This window comes from Engystomops pustulosus, chromosome 8, assembly GCF_040894005.1.
Source record: "Engystomops pustulosus chromosome 8, aEngPut4.maternal, whole genome shotgun sequence".
Taxonomy (NCBI): Eukaryota; Metazoa; Chordata; class Amphibia; order Anura; family Leptodactylidae; genus Engystomops; species Engystomops pustulosus.
Window position 1 is genome coordinate 27,016,775 of NC_092418.1, and position 16,885 is coordinate 27,033,659.

At 41.8% G+C, this 16,885-nt stretch overlaps 1 protein-coding gene across 1 annotated transcript in view; it reads left to right on the forward strand.

Moving 5' to 3' along the window:
* BAIAP3 (BAI1 associated protein 3) overlaps positions 1-16,885 on the forward strand; it is a 152,007-nt gene that overhangs the window by 26,392 nt on the left and 108,730 nt on the right. The gene's annotated exons all lie outside the window — the stretch shown is intronic.

Sequence of the window (16,885 nt, forward strand, 5' to 3'; positions counted from 1 at the left end):
GCAGTCCTGGAGGTCAGGGGACCTGCACTGCCACTAACGGGGTGCACTGTGTAGTATGTGCAGTAGGGGCTTATTATATAGGTGGTTTGGGCGGTAGCCTGGGGCACAAAACCTCTAGGGGGCCCATGGACCCCCGTCAAATTTTATACTTAGAAGCAGGGGTGGACTACAACTGCCATGGGCCCTGGGCTGTATGAATATTATAGCCTCTAGAAGTCTGGAATCACGTGTTACATATGATACTAGAATCAGCTTCTTGGGGAATGGAGGATGTGTTCTTTTTGCCAGTTTTCAAAATGTGGTTTTAGGGCCTTTCGGAGGACCTTAAAAAGTTTCTAAAATGGCTCATGTGTATTGAGAGCAGAGACAGAAATACGAGGATTTGATGGATGAAGGTACTTCTAAGCTACAGTGGCCTATAATATATATAGGTTTGGGCGGCTGCCCAGGGCCCAAGGCTTCTAGGGGGCCCACGACCAACTGAACCAATCACCAAGTTCAATACTGCCTTGTAGAGATAATAAAGAAGAGGACCTCCTGCTATGAAACCCCCAAACTCTCAACCCATATGTATTGGACCTTTGAAGGTCCTAAAACTGCAGAACTAAAAGTGGACAGAAAGGACCCCCCTCCTTTACCAAGTAGCTTGATTCTAGAACCATATGAAGGAAGTAAAGGCCATTAAATAATTAGACTTGTAATGGCCCACAATTTTCATACAGCCCAAGGCCCATGGCCATCTTAATCCGCCCCTGAGTACGATTCCCGTACAATAATTCATCCTTTTGGAGGGAAACGCTTGCGAATTCTCATTTGTTTCAAGACTGTAATGAGGGGCGTAACTTGAGGAGGTGCAGAAGGTGCGATCGCAACCGGGCCCTGGAGGCTTAGGGGCCCATAAGGTGTCACTTTCCCATATGAGAAGACCAGTACTATAAACCATACATTATAGCCTGGGGCCTGGCACAGACTTTGCACTGGGGCCCATCAGCCTCAAGTTACGCCACTGACTGTAATCTGCAATTTTGGGGCCCAGCCACAATTTTCCTTTCCTATTTATGCCTTTTTTTAATCAGATTCAACTATAGCAAATAACCTGCGGCCATATACAGTAGACAAGAGGTCAAAGGTCAGTAAGAGAATGTCGAGAAGGATTGGGCATGTTGGATTTCAACATGCCTGAGCGCTTGTTCAGATGGCAGTGGAAGTATCCTCATGTTAATGAGCTGTGATGCCAAATTGCATAACATTTGTAATGATTTATGATTATTTTTCATTTTTACCGGCACCATGAGCGATTGTTTTTTTTGGCTACGCTCCGTTTTGTACCAGGTGTAAGGCAACATTAGCCCAGACCTTTAATTAAGCGCTCTCATCCGATTTGCATTCCACCCAAGGCTTTTAATTGTACTCCGCCGCACGTAATTGCACACGTCTTTAAGTATTAGCTTTATACTATTTATGTCGCTGTTTTTTTCCACATATACGATCCTGACAGGAGGAGCGGGATCCTTTTTATATGCAGGATAACTCATAAAGCATAATTATGGTCCAATATTGTGCTGTCTGTAGGGTTTAATTCCCGCGCTGTGATAACACCGAGTGTTTTGTTCCCTTGTCTCTCACTGAAGTTGTAGTCTATTGTTTTTCCACAATGTTCTCTCCAGGACTCCAGACAATTCTTAACATTCAATGTCAACTCCAACTGAGCCGCTCCACTGATACTCTTTTTCTCTTTTTTCTTTCTTTCTATGAATTATTTAACTTTTCTACTTGGACTTCCATGGCTAGACTAGTATTTATGTCTGTTTGTTTTTCTGTACAAATCTACTATGTAAAGCCAGGTTTTTGTCCTCCTCTTTCAAGGGTAAAATAACCATATGAGGGCTTGTTTTCTGCGGGAGGAGTTGTAGTATTTAATGATGCCATTATTTTATTTACTATACAGGCAGTCCCCTACTTAAAAACACCCGACACAGACGACCCCTAATTACAAACGGACCTCTGGATGTTGGTAATTTACTGTACTTTAGCCTTAGGCTACAATACATGGACTGTCTGTACATGTTTTGGAGACCTGTAGAACAACGATGTCACGTAGAATTACCAGAAAAATCTAATACATGCAGTCCCCGGGTTATGTACAAGTACAAGCTGAATTTGTATGTAAGTCGGAACTGTATATTTTATAATTGTAGCTCCAGAAAAAAATTTTTTTTGTGTTCAGGTTTTTAAAATTTTGCGCTGTCATGGGATCAAGGATCATTGCAGCCTGGGAATAAAGTAAAGCATTCAAGAAGCTTCACCAAAGGTCACAGTGGGCAGAGGGGTCCGCCTGTAGCTAGTTAAGTGCACTCATCCCTCCCTCCTCCTCTCCCCAGCCCTGTGCTACGGATCAGCACACAGTCATCGAAATGAGCCGTTTAAGTTGGAATCCAAGGTTCAGGGGTGTCCCGCACAATCTGGGTATATTGCCGGATTGGCAGCCAATATGACAAATTGACGCGCCTAGCAATGAGGGCTGTGATTGGTCGGGTCTGCTCAGGAGGTAGTTTTTTCTAAAGGCCACATTATAATGTGTTTTTTTTTTTACCTTTTTGTATATCTACAGTATCTCTTTATTGATACCGACACTTGAATATATAATCCTTCCTAGTCTTTAGGCAGCAATTCCTAGTAATCTCCTTCATCTCTATACTCGCCCCTATGCATCGTTTGCCTTAGAGAAAAAAATCTGGCACAAAATCAAATGTTCTTCTGGAGGTCCCCTGCACTATTATAAAACAAATCTCATAAATTACTCACTTTAGCATCTTTTCCCCCCCCAAAAAAAGTTCAGTGTAAAGAAGAGAAAGTAGTGAATCACTTGCAGGGTGACTCTATAGGGGTAAAGATGTCCCACGTAGTCACCCACTGACTGTATTTCTAGTTGCTAGGTAACAAGAAGATTACATTTAAGCATTGTTCAGAAATGGGCACAAGAAAAATAATTATTAGAGGAAAAGAAATTAAAACAGTAGGAACCTTAGGACAGGGAATGAGGGATAACAAAAAGTGGAAGAAAGATGAAAAAATTGGTGCACCAGCAGCTACAGCCCCGCCCCTGGTGCACCTAGAAGCCAATTCGTATAAGTATTGAAAGTGGAAATTTCTCTAAAATTCTAGATCACTGGGCAATAAGTATAGTGTGTCTAAAGCCCTTATACATTTCCCTAAATAATGCTGTTTTTACTGGTTTGGTGAATTGGAAGCTAAGCGACTCCCTTGAAGGGGCATTTTTCTTTAGGCATTTATGGCATGACCACAAGATATGTCATGAATGCCCAAGAGGTATTGGTATGGAGCCTTAGATACTTCAGAGAGTCACACATGCATGGCCAGTATTCCCTTTACTGCGGAGACTACTGTGGGAAAGTGCAAGTCCCATGTAATGGGCTTTTAGGGCATATTGAACCAACGTGGCCACTAAAAGAGAACAAGTTTGCTTCCTCCAACCCCCAGTGCAAAGTCTGTGCCAGGCCCCCGACTATAATGATTTATAGTACAAGTCTTCTCATATGGGAAAGGGACACCATAAGGGCAGGGCCGATTCTAGCATATTTGCTGCCTGAGGCGAATATTAAAATGCTGCCCCCCCCCCCCCCCCCCGCTCCCTGTTTAGTAAATGCTGAAAACTTTACTAACAATTAACATCCCCACAGACAGCTCCCTGACACTGTGTGACTGACTACAGGTTCTGAGAGTCATTAGTGGCATCTAGTACAGGCGGTCCCCTGCTTAAGAACACTCAACTTACATACGACCCCTAGTTACAAAGGGACCTCTGGATATTGGTAATTTACTGTTCTTTAGTTGTAACAGGTATCACAGGCGTCTGTAATGAAGCTTTAGTGTTAATCCTGATTCTCATGACAACCCAACATTTTTAAAATCCAATTGTCATGGAGACCAAAAAAAATCTGGCTGGGATTACAATGATAAAATATACAGTTCCGACTTACATACAAATTCAACTTAAGAACAAACCTACAGACCCTATCTTGTATGTAACCCGGGGACTGCCTGTACCTTATAGATGACAATCTCTTCCATCAGGAGGACTTTATTACCTATCACTGCTGAGTTCACGGCCAGATATATTCAGCTCCGTGCAGCATCTCCACCCGGCGTCCCTAAAAATACCACAGTCACTTACAGTATAAAGTCTCCTGGATAACAACACTGCGCTCCTAAATAATATATACCCCTCACAACACAACTGACCGCACGCTCCACACCTATAAAACATCGCTTCATTATATATATACACATATATATACATTCTACTGGAATTATAGCAGGTACAGCACATCAATATACAACACCCCTAATTTATTAATACAGACCCTCTAACATTTGTTTTACATGATGCAAAGTAATCTATTGTATCCTATCACTAATATATCCCACCCTGTTATTATGTTACATGATTTTACATACAGTGCTCCCCTGACCAATGTAAACATATAGCACCCAATAATGCGGTACGGTGAGGAGATGTGGGTGGTGTAATTTTTTGTGACTTTTGACAGCGTTTTCATTGCTATCATTTTTAGGACTGTGCGACCTTTAGTTCACTTTTTATTGATTTTTTAAAAAAAATTGCAAAATTGCAAAAAAGTTCCATTTTCGACTTTGGGCGCTATTTTCTGTTACGGGGTTAACGCAGTGAAAAACGTAATTATATTTTGATAGATCGGGCTTTTTCGGATGCGGCGATACCTAATGTGTTGATGATTTTTACTGTTTATTAATATTTATATCAGTTCTAGGGAAAGGGGGGCGATATGAATTTTTAGGGTTTTTTATTATTAAACTTTTTTTTATTTTTACTTTTACTATTTTTCAGACCCCCTAGGGTACATTAACCCTAGGTTGTCTGATCGATCCTACCATATACTGCCATACTACAGTATGGCAGTATAAAGGGCGCCCATGCGCTGCCATCTTTTTGAAGCCGCTAGCAGCGATAGCAGGTGTTACCGGTAAGCATTTGCTGCAATATGCAGCAAAGACTTACCGGCTATGGAGAGGGCTCAGCCTGCGAGCCCTCTCCATGCCCCCGGACCCGACACGCGCCGTACTAGTACAGCGCGCGTCGGGAAGGGGTTAAGAACTACCAAGCTGGAAAATTTCCTGTATTAACCCTGTCATCTTGCCTTGCAGAAAGCAACATGGCAGGAATATGAGGAGAATATTCCATTCATGTGGCTTTCTGCATTGGAAAGGGTTAATATGGCATTGCAAGGGTGGTAAAGGACAACATTTACCACCCTTGCAATGCCATATTAACCCTTTCCAATGCAGAAAGCCACATGAAAGGAATATTCTCCTCATATTCCTGCAGTGCAATTTGACAGGGTTCATATAGAAATCGAACCCTATCCACTGGGCTGCCGCCTGGTGTGTCTAAGACTGGTTATTCCAGTCAAAGCCACACCAGGCCGACATAGGCCTGCTTAGCAGTTTCCTACCGGGAGCTGGTCGAGGCAGGTGCGGGGCGGTCCTCAGCGGTCCTCTCTGCTCTGGCGCGCGAACTTCTGGCGCCATAGGAAGTCAGGGCGGGCCGCGGGACCGCGGAGGCACACGTGGGGGGCGGAGACTAAGCGCAGCGGTTTACTGCTGCGCAAACGCCGGCAACACCGCCCGGGACATATCGGCGGTATTGCCAGCGGCAAGGCAACGCGAGGTGAGCGGCGATCGTTCCGAACGCCGCTCTCTGAACGGAGCTGCAAAATGCCGCCTGAGGCGGGATTTTCATCCCGCCTCATGGCAGAAGCGGCCCTGCATAAGGGCCCCCTAAACCTCTTGGGCTCAGGTGCGATCACAACCTTTGCACCCCCTCAAGTTATGCCCCTGCACCAACCGGTTGATAAGTGCCCTGTTTAAAGGGGTTATCCAAGGTTATAAAAAGCCCCATTTGTGGCCGGAATGGGGCAGGTTAAAAAAAAAAAAAAAAACATGTACTTCCCGGACCTCCAGCGCAGCGATCTCTCCGGTCCATGCCCCATGTAAACAAGCAGGGGCATGGAAGCCACCTTAAATATCCAATCCTCATTTCACTCAAGGCTGGTTATAATTTCTGATTTGTAGTACTACTGCTTGTGTTTTGCTGACCTGAAACCTGTACCTAAACCTGAATCCTGCATGATCCTGATCCTGAACCTGAGCCTGGATCCTAATCTGGAACCTTGAAACCAAACCTGATACAGAGCCCTGTATCTGAGCCTGGATCTTGCCTGATCTGGAACTCTGAACCTCAACCTGATCCGGAATCCTGTATCCTGTCTGATCTCCAACCTGTACCTGAGCTTCTATCCTGCCTGATCAGGAACCTTAAACCCCAACCTTATCTTGAACCCTTAAAGGCAGCGCCGAAACAGCTTCTGCTATAAACTTTAAAAAGTGTTAAAACCGCGATACAGCAATTAATAACACTAACGAAAGTAAGCACCGGCACCAGCTCACCCTGAGCTGGTGCTCGGTACTTACAGCTTATACCTACCATTTGAAATGGTAGGTTTCCTTTAATCCATAGCTGAGACTGTATCTAGTCTTAACCCTGAACCTGTACCTTAGCCTGTATCTATCCTGACTCCTGTTCCCCGATTCTCTTGTGTCTGTTTATTTATCATTAATTTACTTGTATCATACTCAGAATAGGAGTTGTTGACCAGTAGTCCCCTACCACTAGGACTTGTGGGGCTATTAGGTAGGGATTTCTTGTTGTGGATAAGTTCAAGCCCTAAATCCACATTCTCTACGTGACATCAGTCTGGCAAGAGACCAATTTTAACACCTTCGGACAGTTTTATACCTATGCTTTGTAAGCTTGTCGTGTTTTTATTTTTTTAGGTAGAAAATTGTAACTTGAGTTACTTGGCGTTACCCATTTCTAGTAGGTTGCTGTATTATTGTGTCTTTTATGTCAATGATATATTTTTATATAAATTCACAATTCTTTCTTCGCTTATCGTGTAAGCCCCGATTTGCCCATAGAGACCTCAGAACCTCACAATCCTCTCCTGGATTGTCGACAGTGTAATCCTGTTTCACCACCTGCTGCATTTCTGTTGAACGCTACGATGGATTAACAGCGGACGACTCTGCTATTTTACTCACATAGGAAGTGCGCCTGAGGCTCTTAGACTTTTCTGTACAACCATAATCACAGGATTTTGCAGTTTTAGAGAGTCATTTAAGCACGACTATACTTCAGAACGTAATTTATTTGTATTTCATAAGGTAATACTGAAGGTAAAGTTTAAAATATACTTTTATTTAAGAAAAATTCTGGTTTATCCTTATTTTTTTTCTCTCTTTTTCATCCTGCATTTATCATAGTTTCTTAATCTGCTTTTACTCGCACAGATAGTAGACAGATAAAGGTTCGAGTCACTTAACGCCTTATAGAGCTGAATAATCAAGTGACATTTCCTGAGGGCATGTAAGTAGTTAAGCTTTAGCCACCTCTCCATATGTATTTGCTGTGAATGGATATCAGATATACTGCCCACTGCACAGGACAAGTGGAGGGGAAAATAAAACAAAGATGCAATTTTATTGAAAAAAAAATTGTTACATCACATACACCATTGAGTTCTGATTTAGAAATTGGCTGTAAAATCTAGGCACCATGACTGTGGATAATCTTCTTATATTTGTTATCCATGGCCTTCTTCCTTCTAACAACATTTTTTAAATTATGCTAATGAGCTCCTCCATGCTGTACATTCACCAGCGGTTAAATTCATTGTATACTATTTAGGCGTATGGGCTTCAAGGCAGGTTACCAGAGCCCCTCCATGCTGCAGCTTTACATGCTGCTAGACTGCCCACCCACCTTGCTCTCCCAGCGGGGATCGGTAAAACTCTGATCCCTGGTATTTAACCCCTTGCACACTGGGGTCAATCATGACTGCGCATGTTAGTGTATTCCCCCTGGATCTGACCCCACATACACCATGTGAGGTTACCGGGGGATCCAATATATCTTGCAGCAGCCTCTGGGCTGGGTCCCCTGTATAGTTGCATCCTTAGTTAGTTACACTTTTCTATGTAAGGGCTTGAACAAGCGATTGGGTGAACACTTGTTCAAGCCCAAGTCTGGAGAAAAAATAAGAAAGTTAAAAAAAAATCATTTTTATAATAAAAAATAAATAAGTCTTCAATGCACCACAATTACATATGAAAAGCAAATAAAGTATAAACAACACACAAAAACATACATATTTGGTATATTGGCATTTTTGAACCTTCATGATGAACATCATAAAACAAAAAAAGCATGAAAATCTTCCTGTAATATATCAAAAATAAAAATCGAAAACAAAAATTGGTGATTCAAAGATCACCTGGATATGTTAAAATGTTCCACAGTTATAACTAATTATGATGACAAATGTCAGATTCAAGAAATAGAGTCTGGTTATTAAACTGAAAAAAAGCCTCCATGATATGGGGGTTAAAGGGACACTGCCCCCAGCTTTTAACCCACTGGATTAGTTGCACTACCAGGTTCTTTCTAGAATTTCCTCTTTTATGTGAAACCTCACACCTTTATCTAGAAATAATCTCCTCCAAAGTCATATGCAAATGAGTCAATTTTCACTTCAGACGCCCCTATCTTAAGTTGTAAACACAGGAAATACAGACTCTAAATAAAAATCTATATCTACTTTATGTGTAATGGCCCGCCGGACGGGTCCTTCACGAACCTTTACGTTTCAGGTATCCTTAGAGATGTAGGTGAAGTACAAATAACTAGATCCTATAATCTGAGTTGTATCTATATGAAGTTCGCCTGTAACAATATATTCACTATCCATTACCATTAATTCCTTGGTATGGATGGCCATGACTGGTAATGCAACTGTATATTATCTGCCTGGGAAGGGAGAGTTTGATTGTTAACCAGTGAGAGCTGTTGTGTTATTAATGTCGATCCTGTTCTGCCTTGAGGTTCATAATTGGATGCCTGAAAACTCTGCCCAAAGGGAAGTTTATATTAGACTCCCTGTGGCTGAAAAAGTTCCAGATCATAGAGAGAGTTCTGAGATGGAACAAAGATGATTCTGAGCACAATCTCGGATCATTCTGAGAACAGTCTGAGTCTTCTGTCCCATCTGAGGGTAATAAAACCCCATCAGGCTTGTTACAACCCTGCACCTATACAGGGTCTTCCCTAAAATTGCTGCCAATGTCGCTTTTACCTTCTCCAGCCCCGAGTTTCTGAATCTGGGCTGTGAGCTTCTCCTATCAGATTGCATCCAGCCAGCTACCTTGGACATTGGCAGATAGGACCTCTACCTCAGCCTGTTACCATTGCTGTGTTGAAGAACTGTAAGTTGATGATCTACATATTGTCACTACCCTGGCTGCAGCTAACATCACTGGCCTCCTCTTAACCATCTACCTGGGGATCCTAAACACACGCATGCATTGGCAGGCCCCAGGAGAAAACCCCATCACACTATGGCCTGCCCCTCTTCTTGCATCCACTGGCTGGACCTGCCCGCTGTTGACTAGGCCTGTTCTACCTGGACCAAACGATTGCAGGGGAATCCAGCAGCCATTAGGTCAGGCCCTGGGGGAAGGATGTTGTATATGTTCATAGACTACTGATGTATGTACTTTTTTATGACAAGGCTTACCTTGCAGGGGTCTTGGATTCGGATCTGATGATGGTCTTCTAAATAACCTAACCCTTGTCAGAAGCATCAGACTGACTTTCAAGCGCAGGTTGTATAAAAAAATTGAGATTTCCATCTTTGATTAATGACCCTTTTACTAAGACTTCAGAATCAATTTGTCAAGAGCAAATGTTCCAGATGACAGAAGCTTTTTTTCCGGGCCATTCATGCTGGTTTCTATGCGAAGATTAAGTTCACTTTAACAGAATCATTGAGTGATACACAAAGAGGACAGACAAAGTGCAAGAGAACTTAAGATGCCAGCAACAGATACACAGCTCTGTAATTCTGTCAGAAATATATCAGATTGACAAGTTATTATATATGTCCCTGCCCACTGCCGTGTTACCCACTGAGCCTGCCCTGCTGTTGCTGTTCCATACTGATAAACCAGGGACATTACTCATAGATCCAGGCACCGTGACTGTGGGAATCTTCTTATATTTGTTATACATGGCCTCCTTCTATCTAAAATCAACATTTAAAATTATGCTCATTAGACAGATGGGCTCTGAGGGGCGTTAACAGAGCACCCCTGTGCTGCAGATTCATGGGCTACTTATAACCAACATCCTTCTAAAATCAACTTTCAAAATTATACTAATGAGCTAGAAGGGCTCAGGGGGCATTACCAGAGCCCTAACTGATAGAACAAAGTCCAGCTCACCGTAACTTAATGTATGCCACAAGTTCACACTGTGGGTAGTGCACGTGTAACCGTCCAAAAATGTAGAAAAAAACAGGATATCCAGCACTCAGAAAACGCAGGAATATGAACAAGACTTATTCTTTATTGCGAATAAAATTCAACAAACAGATGCCATATAATCGAGCCCTTCCACCCTTCAGATTCACAGGCTGTTACAATGAGCAGCACATTTGTCATCTACTATTGAATCATCTGGTGCAGCCTGTACATTAATGAGGTAACTTGCACTAAGGCAGTTTGCAGTACTTTTGATATTTCTGGCCATTATTTTTAGGTAGTTGAGACCACCCCCCATCTTGCTGCAGGTGGTGCTGCCTGAGGCAAGTGTCTCAACTCGATTTTCTTGATGAAATGTAGATTAAATAAGCTGTTGTAGTACCCAAACTCTGCACTACAGTACAGCAAATATCTTGTATAGCAATGAATAAAATCATGTATATAGCCTGTATGCAGACATACGTGTCCCCATGGTGACAGACTACACACGAGGTGTTTGTAATGTGATTGCTCAGTCATACTCCAATACATACTTTCAATGGGTCGCCAAGAAGAAGAGGACAATAGGAAAATGATTGCAGGATGTGACTGCACATACTTCGTTTTGTAGTCTGTTACCATGGAGACACATAGAAGAAGCTGTCTCCACAAAGAAAAGCTCATTTTGCTATTACTTTAAGCCCCTTTTTATCCTTTTTTTTTCAGATATGATAATTTTTTTCCCTAGAATAGATGGCAATCTGTGAAGCTAATAGTAAATGCTTCTACATTTTTCGGATACGGTGGAGGCAATCTGTCAGGGATACATCTGCAATATGTTTTTTCATACCGTGTTACCGCATCTAAAACAAACAGTTTACAGCAGAGTCTCAGTATGTTGTTTGTGTTCACAAAGCGCCTTAAATCACCCACCATGAATTAATCGCTGGCATTGAAGAGATTTGTCATTTACAAAATTGGATCAGAAAGCTAATTGACCCCCTTTTTTTTTACTTTAACTACTTTTCTCAACTAGTTCCAAAACTTCCAAACTAATTAACATATGTCCCAAAAACTTGTGATAAAATTTAGAAGAAAGACTAAAATTCCTAGTGATATTCGTCCTTGATCTTCTCTTCTTCGCTGGTCCCGCTCCACTGATTCCGGTGCCGTTGTAACTTTTTTTTCTCTAGGCTGCTTTCTACTGTTTGTTCTTAACCAGTTCAAAGGGATTTTCCATCTTTAGCGGCCCTTTGTTATGTTAGATATCTGCATATCTGGTGACTGGATCATTCAGCATTTACCTATTTATTTAAAGGAAATCTACCATTGGTTTTATGCATTGGGGCGGCACGGAGGCTGAGTGAGTAGCACTTCTGCCTTGCAGCACTGGGGTCCTGGGTTCAAATCCCACCCAGGTCAACATCTGCAAAGAGTTTGTATGTTCTCTCCCTGTTTGTGTGGGTTTCCTCTGGGTACTCTGGTTTCCTCCCACGCTCCAAAAACATACTGTTAGGTTATTTAGATTGTGAGCCCCATGGGGACAGGGACCAATTTGGCAAACTCTGTGCAGCACTGCGTAATCTGTGTGCACTACAGGCGGTCCCCTACTTAAGGACACCCGACTTACAGACAACCCATAGTTACAGACGGACCCCTCTGCCCACTGTGACCTCTGGTGAAGCTCTCTGGATGCTTTACTATAGTCCCAGACTGCAATGATCAGCTGTAAGATGTCTGTAATGAATCTTTATTGATAATTCTTGGTCCAATTACACCAAAAATTTTGAAACTCCAATTGTCACTGGGGCAAAAGAAAATTTTTTTTCTAGAACTTCCATTATAAAATATACAGTTTCGACTTACATACAAATTCAACTTAAGAACAAACCTCCAGACCCTATCTTGTATGTAACCCGGGGACTGCCTGTATATAAATAAAGGAATTATTATTATTTAGGTATGGCGCATGATGTCAATCACATGGGAGGAGGTGTTCAGAGGTGGGGAGAGCTTGACTTCAGTGTTAAAATCTCCACCTCCCTGACTTTATACAACCAATTAACATCTCACTTCAAAGTTGATTTTCTGGATGATGCCACCACACTGGGCCATGAAAGAAACAATACCTAGAAGCTGTTCAGCTGCTTGACAAGACAGCGGTAGAGGTTTATTAGGCCAATTTCTGATGACAGGTTCCATTTAAATGATATATTCATATTCATTTTATATTGTAATTTCCCCCAACTGACCAAGATAAGGGGACAATGCCCATTATCTGTAAAATCATTGATGCAATTGCCTCCTCCTGTGCAGGTCAATTCTTGTGTCATGTCTTAAAGGGATTTTCTCTTAGTAAAAGTTGTTTTCAATGCAGTGATCTATACGGAAACAAGGTACCATATAAGGGACCACCAATTAAATAATAAAATATACTGTGTCACACAAGTTTTTAAGAAAATAAACTTTTATGATGTGTTGCCTTCTTATCCTAAGCAACCAAAGCAAGTCCAGCTTTAAATTTTTTCCTGAATGATAAGCTTTGATTGGTTGCTTTGGGCTGCACGATTCAAAGGGCTCATTTTATTGGTTAGACTTAAAAATTTTATCTGCTTCATTTATCAAACAACACCAAACGATTCTATGGTTCGTGTCTGGTATCAGTTTCATCACCACTTTGTTTACCCACTCCTAGAAAGCCTCTTTATAGTTGGGAGTTTTATATGTTTTTGCTTATTTTGTTTTTCTGTGTGTTACAACACAAGAAACTCTGCTCTGTAAATCCATCTAGAGAAAATTTTGCTTTGAACTGTCTAAAATAAAACAACAAAAAAAATCTCAGCGTCAGATCCAGCATGAAAGTGCAGAGTGTACTTTTTACAGAGAAACATGAGATGTGAGAAATATTACAGCCGGCCGTCGGGTTTTTATGATTTAAAATGCCGACGTAGTCCAACTGAGTGCCTGGCTGACAGCTCTGCCCAGCGCAATACACCTGGGCACCGTGTTGTCTTTTTTTCATTGTCTTCAAAAGTATTGCCGGCAAAATGGCAGCTTACCCAGAGACCGGTGATATTAACATGCCGAGAACAAGGATCCGGTTGCCTTTATTTGGAGTAGTGTGGAATTGACATGCATTGTATTGGATATGAAAGCCTCTGCCCCCATGTTCTATATTAGACTATGAGCCGAGAGTCGCTGATTATCTGGGATGATGGCGCTGTGTATGTGTCACCTTTACGAAAGGTCAATCACCGCCTCATTTTAATAAGGGGACCTGGGAAGGAATAAGGGGATATTTATAACTAATTAGTGACTTGGCGCAGCCGCACCGTTTCCCTTTTGTCATTCTGAATAGTAATTGATCTGCAGATGTTAGATCTGAGCAGGGAGTAGAATATAGAAATAATTGTCCATGTCAACTCAAAGGTGATAAAAATCTCCCCATCTCCTCCAGTTATCATAACTTCTTAAAAATCTAAATTCTTAGGCCATAGCCAGTCATTGATTGGTGTTTATAGGGTGACGGGTTCTGTTTGTAGGTATCTCTAGGGGGATAGCCATGGGAGATATGGGGCTTTATAAAAACGTTAAACAAAAATGTAAAAAATGTTGGCAAATTGGATTCCAACGCTGTTGCAATTTTATTTCTAGACATTACCATTCCTGAGTAATCCGTGTTGTTAGATTAGGCACACTGTGAACTACTACTATGAACTAGGTGGTCCTCAGAGGTCTTCTCCAGCCCAGGTCCATCCATTTTACAGTAAAGAAACTGGTTAGCATAAGGATTACTGAAACTTTTGCCACTGATTGCTTCGGACTGATGGGGGCTAGAGGAAAAGTCCTAATCTTATCGAAATCAGTGAAGCAATAACCTTAATGCAAAGAGGTGGAGTTTGAAAAGTTCTTGAAAGGTCCTTTTAATGGTCTTAGTGGGGTATTCCTAATACTAGTACAAAAGCTACCTTCCTACATGAATGAATATCATATGTAGATGGCCTTCTTCTGCTGGTGGCTAAAGAGCGGCACTTATGCAAATAGGACAGAAGAGGAGATGCTCCTGCTGCAGACAGTTGTCTTGCAGACAGACACAGGACGTTTAGGAAAAGTTAATAGAAGCAACCATTCTCCTAAGATCAAAAGGCCGGTGTTTTGGGGTTGCACATTTTTTTTTCTGGTGTGCTTCATGATCTATTGTATTTTCTAGTTATGGGTAAATGGGTATGGTTTAACAAAGCATCTGAAATGGGAGGATCCAGCCATTTGTGTTGCAGCTAGACACAGGAGAGTGTTGAAAAAGGAACCTGTCACCAGGAGACTCATTTTTAGCACTCCCCCAGTCCCCACAGAGCATAGTAGTGTTTTTGTATAAAAAATTGGTTTTACAGAAAAAAAGATATGTTATATTGTACCTTTCATTAACATCTGCTGTGTGACTAGGCAGTTGCCTAATGGGAGAGGCTGGAAAGGAGCAGTTCCCCCCCACCCTTGGGAAACATGTGACCTTTTCAAATATATGAATAACTCCCCACACTCGGGATTGGCTGTAGAGGAGTAGGGGGCATCGCTAAGCCAAGTAATGGGTGTTTTCATATATTTTAAAAAGTCACAGGGAGTAGCTGTTCCCCAAGGGTGGGGGGAACTGCTCCTTTCCAGCCCCTCCCATTTGGCAACTGCCTAGTCACACAGCAGATGCTAATGAAAGGTACAATATAACATATCTTTTTTTCTGTAAAACCAATTTTTAATACAAAAAACACTTTGGCAGTGTATGTACTATGCTCTGTGGGGACTGGGGGAGTGCTAAAAATGGGTCTCCTGGTGACAGGTTCCCTTTAATAGAAAGGGATTCTCTACCAGGATCAAAGAAAAGGCATTAAAGGGCTGGTATTTTTTGGGGTGTGAATTTACTGTGGGGTTGTGCATTTTTTTTTGTTTCATCTCCTGCTGGTGCTGAGGCGGTGTGTTTTAACAAAGGGGCAGAAATGTATAATATTTTGCAAACAGGAAAGAGGGAGGGAGGAGACTGCTACAGCCAGTCGTCTTACAGCCAAACACAGGACAATGAGAAAAAGTTAATAGAAATGATTAATCTCCAACAATCAAATGAAAACATGGTAAAGAATTGTATTTTTCAGGTTTGCATTTACTAGGGGGGTGGATATTTTTTTCTGTGTGCATTTATAATCTGTTTAAATATCTGCTGGTGGAAAATGGGGTGTTGCTTACAAAAAGGGGCAGAGCTTAATAATATTTTGCAAACGGGACAGAAGTGGGAGGACCATGCTGCAGCCAGTTGTCTTATAGATGGCCACAGGACAGTGAGGAAAAGGTGATAGAAATGGCTACTCTCCTATGATCCAGGGAAAGGTGGTAAAGGGTTGGAGTTTTTTCTGGTGAACATTTGCTGTGTCCTGCGTTCCTTCCTTTTGGTTATATAAGGAATTTATGTCAGCTCTGATCATTATAAAATTTATTTAGAACAAACAAACAATTACAATACGAACACATGAAACTTTGAAAAAAATCCAGGGATCTGAGCTACAAGGTTTTTCCTAATTTCCTTTTTTCTTGGTTTGACAATTAACAATGAGTAACATTCTGCCCTTTGTAATTCTCTTCTAATGAAAACCTGATGAATTAAATTAGATCCCAGTGACGGCTAATTACTGTTAGACTGGAAATGTGAAGCCTTTTGACTAATGAGGTTATATACAGAGATCAAGTATTTTTATCATCCCAATTGCTTATTCCAAGCAAATCTTTGCGATGCCGAATAGAAGGTATCTCAGGTGACAGATCCAATTCCTTGTGCCACGGTCGACATAGCGGTAGGAGGGACCCAACTCTGTAGATGGTGAGGTGTCAGTAGCGGATTCCGATTGTTCCGGCTCAATGCAACTGAATGAATGAGGCCTCCTAATTGCGAGGTTCCGGCAATTTACTTTTAATGGGACACATGTGCTCCAAATGAGAGCTGTCGCTAATGGCAGTGGTTTGTTCTCCGATTACTAAAGTGCACGTGGGCTCCTTGTTGCCATGGGTGACTCCATTGTTGCAATTAATGTTTCACAAATTTCATAGAAGATGTCGATGTTCTTGTTGTCTAGTGTCCTACACTGCTGGATATAGAGTTTCTTATTAGTTTGCTACTTCCTGATTATTGGCTCTTGTTCTGACTACTGTACTGTCTTGTGATTTTGCACTGTGTTTGCCGTCTTTGTTTTGTCCTGGCTATGGAGAATGTTTGTTTTGCTTTAGCTTTTTTTCTCTTTGTTCTACACTTTGGCTCAGGGAGGAATCGTCGACAAGTTACTGGCTGCCGTCTAGGGTGGTTTGAGTAAGTAGGTAGGGCTTGTTTGGGTAGTTTGAATCGGGGCTCACTGCCTTGTCCGTTTTTCTGTTCCAAGAGATTACACAGCCAGAAGAAGCACCTGGACATCCTACTCTGGTGTGTGTATTAGTG